Source organism: Rhagoletis pomonella, unplaced genomic scaffold (genome assembly GCF_013731165.1).
Source record: "Rhagoletis pomonella isolate Grant_MI unplaced genomic scaffold, Rhpom_1.0 Rhpom_scaffold_00007, whole genome shotgun sequence".
Taxonomy (NCBI): Eukaryota; Metazoa; Arthropoda; class Insecta; order Diptera; family Tephritidae; genus Rhagoletis; species Rhagoletis pomonella.
Window position 1 is genome coordinate 33,788,981 of NW_023458561.1, and position 12,235 is coordinate 33,801,215.

The following is a 12,235-nucleotide window of genomic DNA, read 5'->3' on the forward strand; positions in this document are numbered from 1 at the left end:
TCATGCCCAACATATTTCTAAAAAATCTGATTAAAAAACTTAAAATTTTGATAACAAATTTTTGAAATTGGTTGAATTTTCGCGAATTTCACAATTATTGAAAATTTTTACGTGGCAAAATTTCTTGATTTAGCATGATTTGTTTACGACTTACGAAAGAGCCGTTAATTATAAAAATGTGGACATGCATTTTAAAATACTTTTTTTGTACAAAATTTTAAAATCACTAATACGACGCTGTTTGAAAAAATCATGTAACTTTTTTCTTTGTGTAGTTGATTTCACCTTATTTGACAAGTTGACCCTAGTTGAGAAAAAAATATCGATAGCTAGGCGGTAACCGTACACAAAATATTTCTGGATACAAAGGATATTACGTTAGGAGAGCTTACGGTGGTTGCAACTCCGCACAGCCCGGCTGAGAGGCACACAGCGGCTAATTAGGCCCCTTGTGATTCCACTATTAACGATCACTTGTTACCTTCCGATATTATAATGAGGTATGCACCGAGACCTAATGAACCCTCCGCGTTTTCGGGGATAGGGAGTGAATGTGCTTAAACTGAGGCTACACTTCGCTCACGTCTTCTGCTGGCTGCATAACACTCGATGAGAATGTGGACTAGTGTTTCGATGAAAGAGTCGCAGAACCGGAAACCGGAAACCGAGATTGAGATTGAAGTAATGTCCACAACTTCATTCCTGTTAGAAGCTATAAACGTGGGTGGGTTTATTTAAAGAGTTGCCTAAAAATAGATCGAACTTCGGAATAAAATCGAGTAGTGACTCAACCGTTGATTAATGTCACTAGAGCCCCATAAAACGCGGTGACAGTTAACATCAGATTTAATTGAGAAGCCTCCTGTTGTTGGCCTGCTTTATCACGTATTGTAGTTTTAGAGGTGGGCGCGGGGTATCGGGACCCGCGGGACCAATGGCACTGATTTCAACATGGCCGGGATGGGCGGTACCAAAATCCTTTCCCGATAAAACCAACAACCTCCGCAAATTCAGAAAATCTTTCAGTCATATAAATAAACTCTGCGATTTTGAATAGAAGACGCCACATTGACAACGCATGCTTTGCCACAACTGTTAAAATTCGCCCAACTTTCTACTTTTGACCCACGCCAATGCGGAAAAACAGCAATGTATGGAACGAATTCAAACCCGCTGATTTTTGGTCAATCAAACTGAGTCATTTTGTTCGCGGCAACGTTATCACTGTGCCGTCCGCTACTCTGGATCATGTTTCGCTTGACCATCGAAAAAATAGTTGACTTTCTGGCTGTAACTGTGCTATTTAGTAGAAGACTAGCTCCCTTCACTCTAGCATTTAACTTAGATTATAATATGTTGCATTAATGTAGCGCACCTTGTAAACAAACAGTTTGTTTTGAGTTCGAAATTAGCTTAGGCATACCGCTGATATTACCATTGTTTACCATAAAAACAAAAAAATCCCCTGATATGCATAGGTACATACACATACAAAAGGTGCTTATAATAAACGCAATTTTGTACTTTAAACGACGATATGTTCCTTTCCGGCTGGCTCGAATAATATTTAATCTACATACATAATGCTTTAAAAATAAATAATATGGCATTAAAATAATTCAAAAGGTTTTAATGAAAGAGTTAGTTATAAAGCTTTTGAGTATGTGGCGCAAATTTTTATATTTGCTTACTAAATGTTGCTTAAATAATATTTTATTGTTGGAAAAACTAAATTATGCGCAACACAAGTATGAATACATTTAGAGTATATTTGCACAAAAAATTAACAACATACTCATTATTGGCTATCAAATTAAGTGCTGAATATATTTGCGAAAAATTGATTCAATTGGAATTTGGAATGCAGTAGTTTATTTTTTCTCGATGTTTAATTTACAGCAAAAGAATCTAATGCTTTAAAACTAATACTTACTTAATAAGAGAAATCTCCACTAAGTGATGAGTTAAAATTGACGTTTTTTTTTAAGTCAAGTAAGTTTTGAATGCGGCGTGGACTAGGCAGTGGTAGCAGATCATAACAACGACAATGGCTACTACACCATAAACAAACTTATTACTTATTGCAAAAAAATGATTGCTTTTATTTTGATAGTAAAAATTACACTTTGCAATCATATAAAAGGTTTTTGATTGCAATCAACTTGATTGTAAACACTTTTAATTACAATCAATTTGAATTTTTGATTGTAATCAATTTGATTTGTATTATTTGGCTGCGAATACAACAAATCGTGAATCAATTGCTTTACTAACAAAAAATAAAACATAATAGTAATCAAAATATTTGATTGAATCAGTGATTGTAGTGCGATCAATTTTGATTGCAATCAAATTGGTAGCACAATCATTGACTGCTAATCAAAATAATTGCCATTTTTAAAGTTACGGCATTGAAGGAGAAAATATTAAAATTTAAATATTATTTAACATAATTTTAATTATTTGCAACAGCGAAAAAAAGAAGCACGCTAAAAGTTGAGAGTTGCCCATCTTTCTGCTTTGTGTTGGCGTCAGCGTTGCCCAATTTTGACTATATGGACGGCCGCATTTGAATTCATGTATTCACATTCAGTTGACAAAGCGACGCCAACGCAATGCCAAATCTGTATGTATACGGACCTTAAGCAACAAATTTAAATTAGCTCGAATTTAGTGTTTTAGTGGGGCTGGAAAGCTATTACCTAAAGAAGCGTAGATAATTACCTATCTATACCTAATTTAGGTGGCAACCCTATTAAAAACATATCTGAATTGAGAATTTTCCAAACGCCTTCCATTTGATACCCATATTACAAGCTTAATATCGTAGCTAATTCCAAATAGGTGGCAACCTTATACTAATATTTTCGGAGAAAACACCTAACTACTTAGATAACCCTGAAATCTCTTTTTCCCAATGTTCCCAGACAATAACTGCATTTGTATTTGGCGTATCCAAATTGCTGTCCCAATAGGAAGTTAACTAAATATTTTTGCATTGACAAAAATACTTAAAATTCTTTAGATAATTCCAGATCGCTTAACAAATCAGTTAATTTTGCTTTGTAAACACTTTCCTTTCGCAATCGCAGACACTCTGCTCAATTCACGAGATATTTCTTCGTATGATGGATGGGTCACGGATGGAACAGAATATTGGAATAGGTACTTCGTCTAAATGTGGTAAGGTTCTTTTAGCCGATTCTATATCTGGATAAATATTTTTTCTTAAATGAGCATCGTGCATAACTTTGCGTAACAGAAGTAACAGTCTTCAAAGTGTTTTTGCTTTTATTTCCATTGCAAAGGCAGTGAGTGCTCACCTTATATCGCCTCCTTTCATCACTGACCCACTACCTCAAGTGCCCACAGCGCAGCACAAACCATTTAGGGTTTCAATGGCTTGTATTCCACCATAATTGAATCAGTGAGTTCGACAACCGCACAAGTCTAAAATCAGTTTTTCGTTATTGTGGTGTAAACAGTACAACTCACGGACATGCACGGTGTTACTAGATACTTAGCCGTTAACGTACCACACAGCTGATTGCATTCGATAAACCCACCGATTAACTTTTCGATTTTAAGCAGGAAAAATACGCAAATTATTATAAAATCTGTTATAGATTTTCGGAAATTTGTAAAAAAGAGGCGTAATTTCTAATATCTCTTAACCTTTTCATCACGCACGATTCTCTGATGTACATACAAAGCGGTCACAAAGACTTCAGCTGGTCCCTCGAAAACTGTATAAAGATGTTGCAGAAATATTACATTGGAGCTTTCTGAGAGGCTTAACTAATGCGTTTCTATAAGTTCATCTCCTTTGGAAGACTTGGAATTTAAAGAGATAGCAGAGAAGCCAGCGGAAATGACTTTGGCAACAAGAACAACCTAAATAACTCTATGTACTGACTGACCTTCTGCTATAGTACTAAGCCCAATACCATGCTGGTCACAGCCCTACTCTGCATGGACGACCACAAGAACTTAACCTACTCTATGTATAACTCCAATATAGAAGTACCTCCAAAGAAGTTCTCAAGAATGGAAAATGAGCCAAAATTAATGATAAATTTGAAGCAGAAAACTGGAAATTATAAAAAAAGCTACAGGCAGAGAGGATTAGGTTAAGGTGGTCGCCCCCTGTTAAGCGCCAGAATGACAACGCGATTACACATGCCTCGGCTTTCCGCCAGCGTTCGCTGAGGTGACCCGAGGCTCACCTTTCTAAGAGAAGTTCACAAGTGCTCAATGGAACTCCCACTCTCTCTTTGCTTGGTGATATTGCCTCGACGGTGCCGACTGTGGCCAGTTCATCAGCCACACAGTTTCCTGCGATTTACTAAGGTTCAAGTGCATTAGGTGCTTGAGTTAGGAGGGCGGGTATTACTGCTATTGCAAGCTACATAGTTGCGTTATCTGCATAAGACATAACGAGAGAGATTTATTGTTTAAAGTTTCCGAGAGAAATTTTCTTACACATATCTGCCTAATACAGGTAGGAAGTGCGGGAATTCCCATTGAACTTTCGTTGAAACAATTAATAAATTCACCCTTGTTTATTGTATTTATATATGTATGTATGTACACAGTGTACTACACACTTTTATGGTGCGATTACATTTATTTTTATTCTATGCTTTCCATTTTCACGCTTCAATTGCGAGCTCGAGGTGGATTTGTTTGACATTAGCTTTCTGCTCGCTTGTCGCGATTTGTTTAAATTTTTGTTTGTGTACATATCTATTCTTGCCGCACATACGCATATACATACATATGTACAAATGTATCTATGTACGTCAATGGAATGAATGATGACCCATTCATTGAGTTAGCAGCAAAATGTGCTGCCTCGCGCAGTGTTTAGTTCTTGCCGTCTCACAGTGGAATATTTTTTGCCAGATTTTGTTCAAAAATGCTGCAAAAGTATTTTTTTTTTTTGGGACGAATTTTAGAAAAGATTGTCTAAGCCCGAATTAAAAAACGGAAGTCGGATAATTAAAAACCGCAATCAACATAAAAATACTTTTTTTTTATTGCTGACTTATTTTTCTTAATGAAAAGATAGGGAAAAAACTAGTTTTTAAAATCCATTGACCTCAAATTTGTTTCCTAACAGAAAAGTTTTTTTTCCTTTTTGAATAATTTTTTCTGCTAATGGCGAATATTATCTATGTTTTCGTTAAAAAAAATTTTCTTCAAGATTGAAATTAATACAAAAAAACAAATAAATCAACATATTTGAAAAAGTTCTTTTCAGAAACTTTTTCCCGAAACTTATTTTTTCAAAGAATTTTTTGCTTTACCTGTTATTTTCCAAAATATATTTATTTTTCAGAGAACCTTGTTTTAGCATATGTGAAAAAGTTATTTTTTATAAAAACGAAACATTTTTCCTAAAACTTACTTTTTCAAAAAATAATTTTTCAAAGAATTTTTTTCTTTAACTGTTATTTTCCAAAAATTAAATTTTTCTTAAAACTTATTTCTGTTTTCTAAAAAGTTTAAATTTCTATAATTGATTTTCCAAAAATAATTTTTTTCTGAGTTGTAAATGTTAGCTAGTTTAGCTAGTCACAAATTGAACAAATATTAAATTCGGTCAAAACTTTTTTCTTTCAGCAATTTTTTAACTAAATTCGTCGAATATTGCCCTCTGTGCGTGTCTGGGTCTGCGTTGAACAATTGGACGTACAACCTTTTTTTCTGCGGACTACTAACTCTTCTTCTTATAGCTCACAAACACCCACTTGGTTGCTACCCTGCCAAATTGCCCAGCAGCAGTCTCTGATTACATTTTTTAATAAATTTCTTGCCTTGTTGTTTTAATTTATTTGCTCCGGTGTTGGACCTATTGATTGGTTTGTGTCGTCAGGGTTTTGTTTTTTGGATTTCTGCTCTGACGCTGGTCAACAATTTACCACTTTATAAAATTTTTTCTAATAGATTGATGTCGATTTCAATGCATTTTGTAGCCGAATCATAAATTATACTAATTTCTTCGCTGAGGGTCTAGTTTATGAGATATTTGAAATTTTAACATCTACTCACATTTTTCTTCTTCTATAATTGGGAGGGCTTACGAGTACTTATCATTCCTGTTGATTTGCTTATTAGAGTATTCACACATGCTTGGTAACTAGGTTATATGGTTAAAAATTATTATGTTTTAGTGTATTTTGTTGTTGTAAAGTGAGTAAAAATATAAAACTTTAACCAGATAGCCAAACAGTTGTGAAAACCCCAAATGTCTAGTATCATAAATACATAGTATCGTAAATCTATTTACGGACTACGGACAGTGGTCAGGTGGGAAAGATCCGACCTAAAATTCAGGACACCAAAAACTGGAGAGAACCCGTATATATGAACTTGTAGAAGCGGAACAAGAGATCATATTCAACGTTACTTTTTGCTCAAAGAGCTTCTGCGCACACGGCTGAATCCTGCCTGTGCCAGTACATTATTTTGGTAATTGAAGAAGAAAACGATGAAAATACATCCGAATTAACAACTTCACAAGAAACAGAAACTCAACTTTTCATTCTGAATCACTTAAGTGATCTAATAAGAGACATACATAAATTTATCAAAAGAGCCTTCTGAGATTTCGGCATCCTGTCTGAAATAATACACGAATGGGCTCGGAGAGAGAACATGAAAATCATCGGTTTAGGTATTTCGAAATTTACTTGGGTGTAACATAAGCATTAAGTTTAATTATTTACATCGTCATTTGGATAGATTTCCCTAAAATCTTGGAGATTTTAATTAGGATAATGATGAAAGATTTCATCAAGATATACGAGTAATGAAAGAGCGCTACTATGGGCAATGGGACACCCATGTGATGGCAGATTTTTTTGGAAAGTTATATAAGCGAAAATATTTTACGGAGTCAAACTAGTTCTGTAAAATAAAGCGTGTAGACAAACTATACTCTCTTGAGAATATTTAACCTCGGTGTAATGTAAAAAAAAGGGTCGCTGGAAAATAACTCTTATTGCTTTAATTACCAGCAGGCGGATTCCAAGATTCACTATTGCAATTTTTGATCGCCAAAAATCTCCAAAAGAATAGCAGGCGGGCCTAACAACATGCAACATCTATTCACATGTCCACCATACTGCCAGATTTGAATGAATGTACATTGCATGTATTACTTTTTATGTTGTATACTTTTAGGCCCCACTGCTTTCATTTAGAGAATTTTGGCGGCGAAAATTTAGCATAGCGATTGTCAGATTTCCACTGCAGCCCACTGGTTTGAATTGAAACCGATTCACAGAAGCCTAAAAACTTATCGGTGTTGACTAGTGTAATTGAAGGTTTTTTGCTCTCATTTGGGTGCCCCAAGTGACGTCACATTGACTGGCTGGAAGCGCGTCGAGAGTCATTGCCGCCGCCGCTGTCACACGACTTAATGTACATATGTATACTATGTGTGTATGTACATATGTAGCAGACAATATTTTAGGACATATGCACATAGTATGGGCATACCTACATACATATAAATATACATACAATTCGTTAGGGAGTCTCACCAAAAAGCGGATTTTTCACCGGAATTACAAAACTTATTATATTTTATAACTTCCACAAAATGTTTCAGAAAAATATTTATGTAGATTTACGTGATCCTGACCGATTAGAAAATATCTCCAAAAAACTCATTAATTTCATCAGAGGTGATATTTTGTAAAAAAAAATATTTTCAAAAACTAATTTTATTTATAAAAAACTGGATTTTTGGAGGCATTTCAAATGTGTAAATCTTAATAATTTGGCGAAGGTCGAAAAATATAAGAAATTTTATAATTCCGTTGGGAAAACAGTACAGGCTGTTTTTATAGAGAGTAATGCACACTAATACATGCACATACATACATATATCTTTACATATATTTAATTTGCGATTTATATGCTGTCATTGTTGTTTTTGCGTGCAGTTTCGTTGTTTTGTTGCTTTATTGTTTATTACTCTTGTCGCCGGCAACGCGCTGTGTATTTTACAGCTCAATTATTCTTTTTAAATAAAAATTAGTAGCACCATAAGCGTGACCTTAAATAAAATTTATTTCTTAATTTTTCGTGTGTTTTTTTGCAATACTAGTAAAGAATACAACTTTATTGCTAGACTTATTTTTTTACAACAATGTTTGCACAACAGTTTATTAGCTAAATATTAATTATTGTTTGCCATTTTGTGGTTGTTTATTTGCTTAGCGGAGCGCATACAAAACCACGTTCGTATTCATGTAAGTACCCTGTAAGTACAACTTGTAGTTAGTTAGCTTTTGACGGGATTTCTATAAAACATCTAACTTGTAGTTAGCTACAAAAAGCTAACTTAAAACTATTTGAAAGGTAATGCAAACGTAATCGGGAGATTCTTTTTCTTAAATAAGTTTCTATTTAAATCTTCTCTTAAAAATTTTACTTTGAATACACTTTCTGTCTGCACTTCACAAATCATTTTTCGAATTGAGGACAAATAAAAGAAATATCAAAATTTTATATTGTCGTTTTGAAGTTATGTCTGACGGAGTTCGAATATGGGACCACTTAAAGCATAATATGTTAATATATATGAAATGTAAAATGTAATAAAATAAAGTAAAAAACAAACAAAATATTTTGTTGTTTTTTGTTGATATTTTATGTCCAAAAGTATTTAGTTACAACTTAGTTTTCATCTAATGCAGAGGTAATCATCATCGACTATTTCCATTGGCCATTGCCATAGAAATATAGTTAGCTTTGCTCAAAGAAAATATACAGAAAATAAGTAGTGACCCTAAGTTCCTTCCTAATCAACTTCAAGTTAACTTATACTTAAATACATTTCCTGCAGGGTACATGCATGCATACATATGTACATATGCGTGTTTATGTGTATGTACGTTCCTCCAATCAATGCTCAATTATGGTGTGTGGCTGACTTTAATAGCTGAATTTTGGTGGTTTTTGTGGGAATTATGCAATTTAATTATGAATTTATTAGAGGCTAATCAAAGCTATTCAAGTTTACTTATTTCAATAATGCAATACGTTTAGCAAACACAAATTGATATTGGTTTGAGCATGGGCAGCACCTAGGCTATCGGAATATATGTTACTTATTACCAGGGAACGGATTTTATGCAAATTGCCTTTTTTTCTGCTAAAGAGATAGAGTATATTCGATTAAGAATGTCCCCGATTTAGCTTACCCTGATTCCATATATACACATTTGATGTTGCCTTTTTTTTTGCCTTTTTTGAGATATTTGCCTTTTTTTGCCTTTTTTAAGATATTTGCCTTTTTTTGCCTTTTTTAAGATATTTGCCTTTTTTTGCCTTTTCTACATTTAAAAAAGTGATTATAGCATTTACAATTTTTTTTTTAGATTAAAAAATATACGCATGCCCATGCGGCTAATAGAAGCGCAGGGACCTCTTGCCAAATTGGTGTTGGAGAAATTTAAAGCCGTTTTCTCAGCTAACGTAGGCTTGAAGACAACAAGGGGTGTGGATAAAATTGTAAAGGGCGAGGAAAACGCCCTTATTCCTGATAATATGAACGTTTCAAACGTTCCATATTTAAATTGGGCTCCACTTGTATCAACTTCCGTCGAGCGCACATTTAGTACATTCAAGGCTTTTCTTCGCGAAAATCGAATGAAAATGCTGCCAGAAAACTTCAAAATGCATCTTGTGGTTCAATGTTACTACAACTATACAGATTAAAGTTTTATGAGTTAGAAACTCGAAAGGATAAAATAGTCAAAGATTCAAAGTACGAATTTTTCATATAATGAAACTAGTTCATAGTTTTTCTCTTTTTATACCTTTCATGAGCATGAAATGGTATTATAACTTTGGTCCGATGTTTGTAAGTACCAGAACAAAAAGAGATAGACCCATGAAAATGTATACTTATATGATCAGAACGTCGAGCTGAGTTGATTTAGCCATGTCCGTCTGTCCGTCTGTCCGTCTGTCCGTCTGTCTGTCTGTTTGTATGCAATCTAGTCTCTCAGTTTTCGAGATATCCGGATGAAATTTGGTAGGTGGGTGTATTTTTATAATGTATTAATCATTTGTCGGAACCGGAAGAATCGGACCACTATAACATATAGCTCCCATACAACTGATTGTTCAGATATGAGATTTTTCATTATAACTTCTCCATTTATGCAGCTACGAACATGTAATTTTGCAATACTTGCCCCCATTATCAACAGAATACTTATAGTGAAAATTACAAAGATCGGGTCACTATAACCTATAGCTCCCATACAACGGATTGTTCAGATATAAAATTTTGCGTTATAACTCCTCCATTTATATAGCTAGGAACATGAAATTCCGCACTGTTTTCAATAATTATCTACAGAAAACTTACAGTGAAAATTAAAAAGATCGGGTAACTATAACCTATAGCTCCCATACAACTGATTGTTCAGATATGAGATTTTTCGTTATAATTCATCCATTTATGTAGCTAGGACCATGAAATTTCGCGCTGTTTTCACTCATTATCAACAGAAGACTTGCCTCGAAAATAATAAAGATTGGGTCACTATAACCTGCAGCCCCCATACAACTGATTGTTCAGATATGAGGTCTTTTATCATAACTCCTCCATTTATGCAGCTAGGAACATGAAATTTCGCACCATTTTCACTCATTATTAACAGAATACTTACAGTGAAAATAACAAGGATCGGATGACTACAACATATATCTTCCATACATCTGATTGTTCAGATATGGGATTTTACTGTAAAACTTCTTTATTTGAACAGCTAAAACCGATAAATTTCATAAGATATTTTATAAATAATAATACAAAGTCTACTGAGAAAATCGTCAAAATCTATGCTGTATAAGCTTTATCTCCTATAGCACTGATTGTTCAGATACTAGTTTTTGCGATATATCTCCTTTATGTAGGAAACTAAACCCAATAAAATGTGTTACCGGTTTACATACCGATCACATAGCGGTGAAAATCACTTAGATTGGTGTCATATAAAGTATATCTTCCATACCTCTGATTGTTTAGATGTGATTTTTTATATAAGTATGTAACTCCTCTATCGATGTATGCAGATGTATTCAAAAGCAGTAATCTGTCAAAGTAAAATTTGCAGATGTTCATGAAAGGTATGAAGCCTTCGGCATAGCCGAAGACAGCGCTGCTCTTACTTGTTACTTGTAATATAAACATTTCTAAAATAAATATATTTTTTTATTCTTCTTCGTATTTTCTGTCTTTTTTAGTGCCTTATTAGGCTTTTTTTTGCAATACCTTTTTTTTTTGCCTTTTCCTGCCTTTTTCGCTATTTTATTTTGCCTTTTCCTATTTCGTTACTTTATTTTGCCTTTTTTATGGGTTTTTAGGTCCTAAAAATCCGTCCCCTGCTTATTACCTTAGGTTTTGCAGAATGACGATACGCGGGTTTGTACTCTAAACGACGATATGTATAATTAATTAAAAAAAAAGTAATATACCTAATGTATTTACATACATATGTATGTATGTATGCATGTACTTATATATGTATGTCTCTCCAATTCACTGAAATCGTCTTGTCATTCTGTTTGTGTTCCAAATGACTTCGTTGTTTTTGTTCGATTAATTAGCATTTCCTTCGTTAAAACTCATTTAATTTTTTTCGTGGTTTTTTTTGCACATCACTATGCAAATTTCACATCTGTTTATGTCGATAATACATTTGTAAATTATAATGCAAACTAATGTTTTTTATTACTCTTTTCGCTCATTCAACTAATGTCAATTACTTTGCTGGATGCCAATTAACAGTCTTAATGATTGAGTGTACATACATACATACAGCATATACATAATTAACAAGTAATTTTTAGCAAAAAAAAACCGACTTCAACTCTCATATAAAAAAAAATATATATATATATATCTCATGATCCGCTGATCGGATCTTAACCAGATTAGTATGGGACCACCTCTGAGACACTACCTTTCCGATGCAAAAGAATTAAATTCGAAGACTTATCGAAATCGGTTGACGTGGTCCAAAGTTATGCAGTAACATACATAAAAAAAAAAAAAAAAAAATATTCCGACGAACTGATAACCTTCTCCTTTTTTGGAAGTCGGTTAAAAATTAAGAATAATTACGAGAAATTCCAAAACATATTTAAGAGGTGTGAAAAAAAAACGTTTTCTTTTTTTCTTTGGTTTCTTCCAAAACACCAGCAA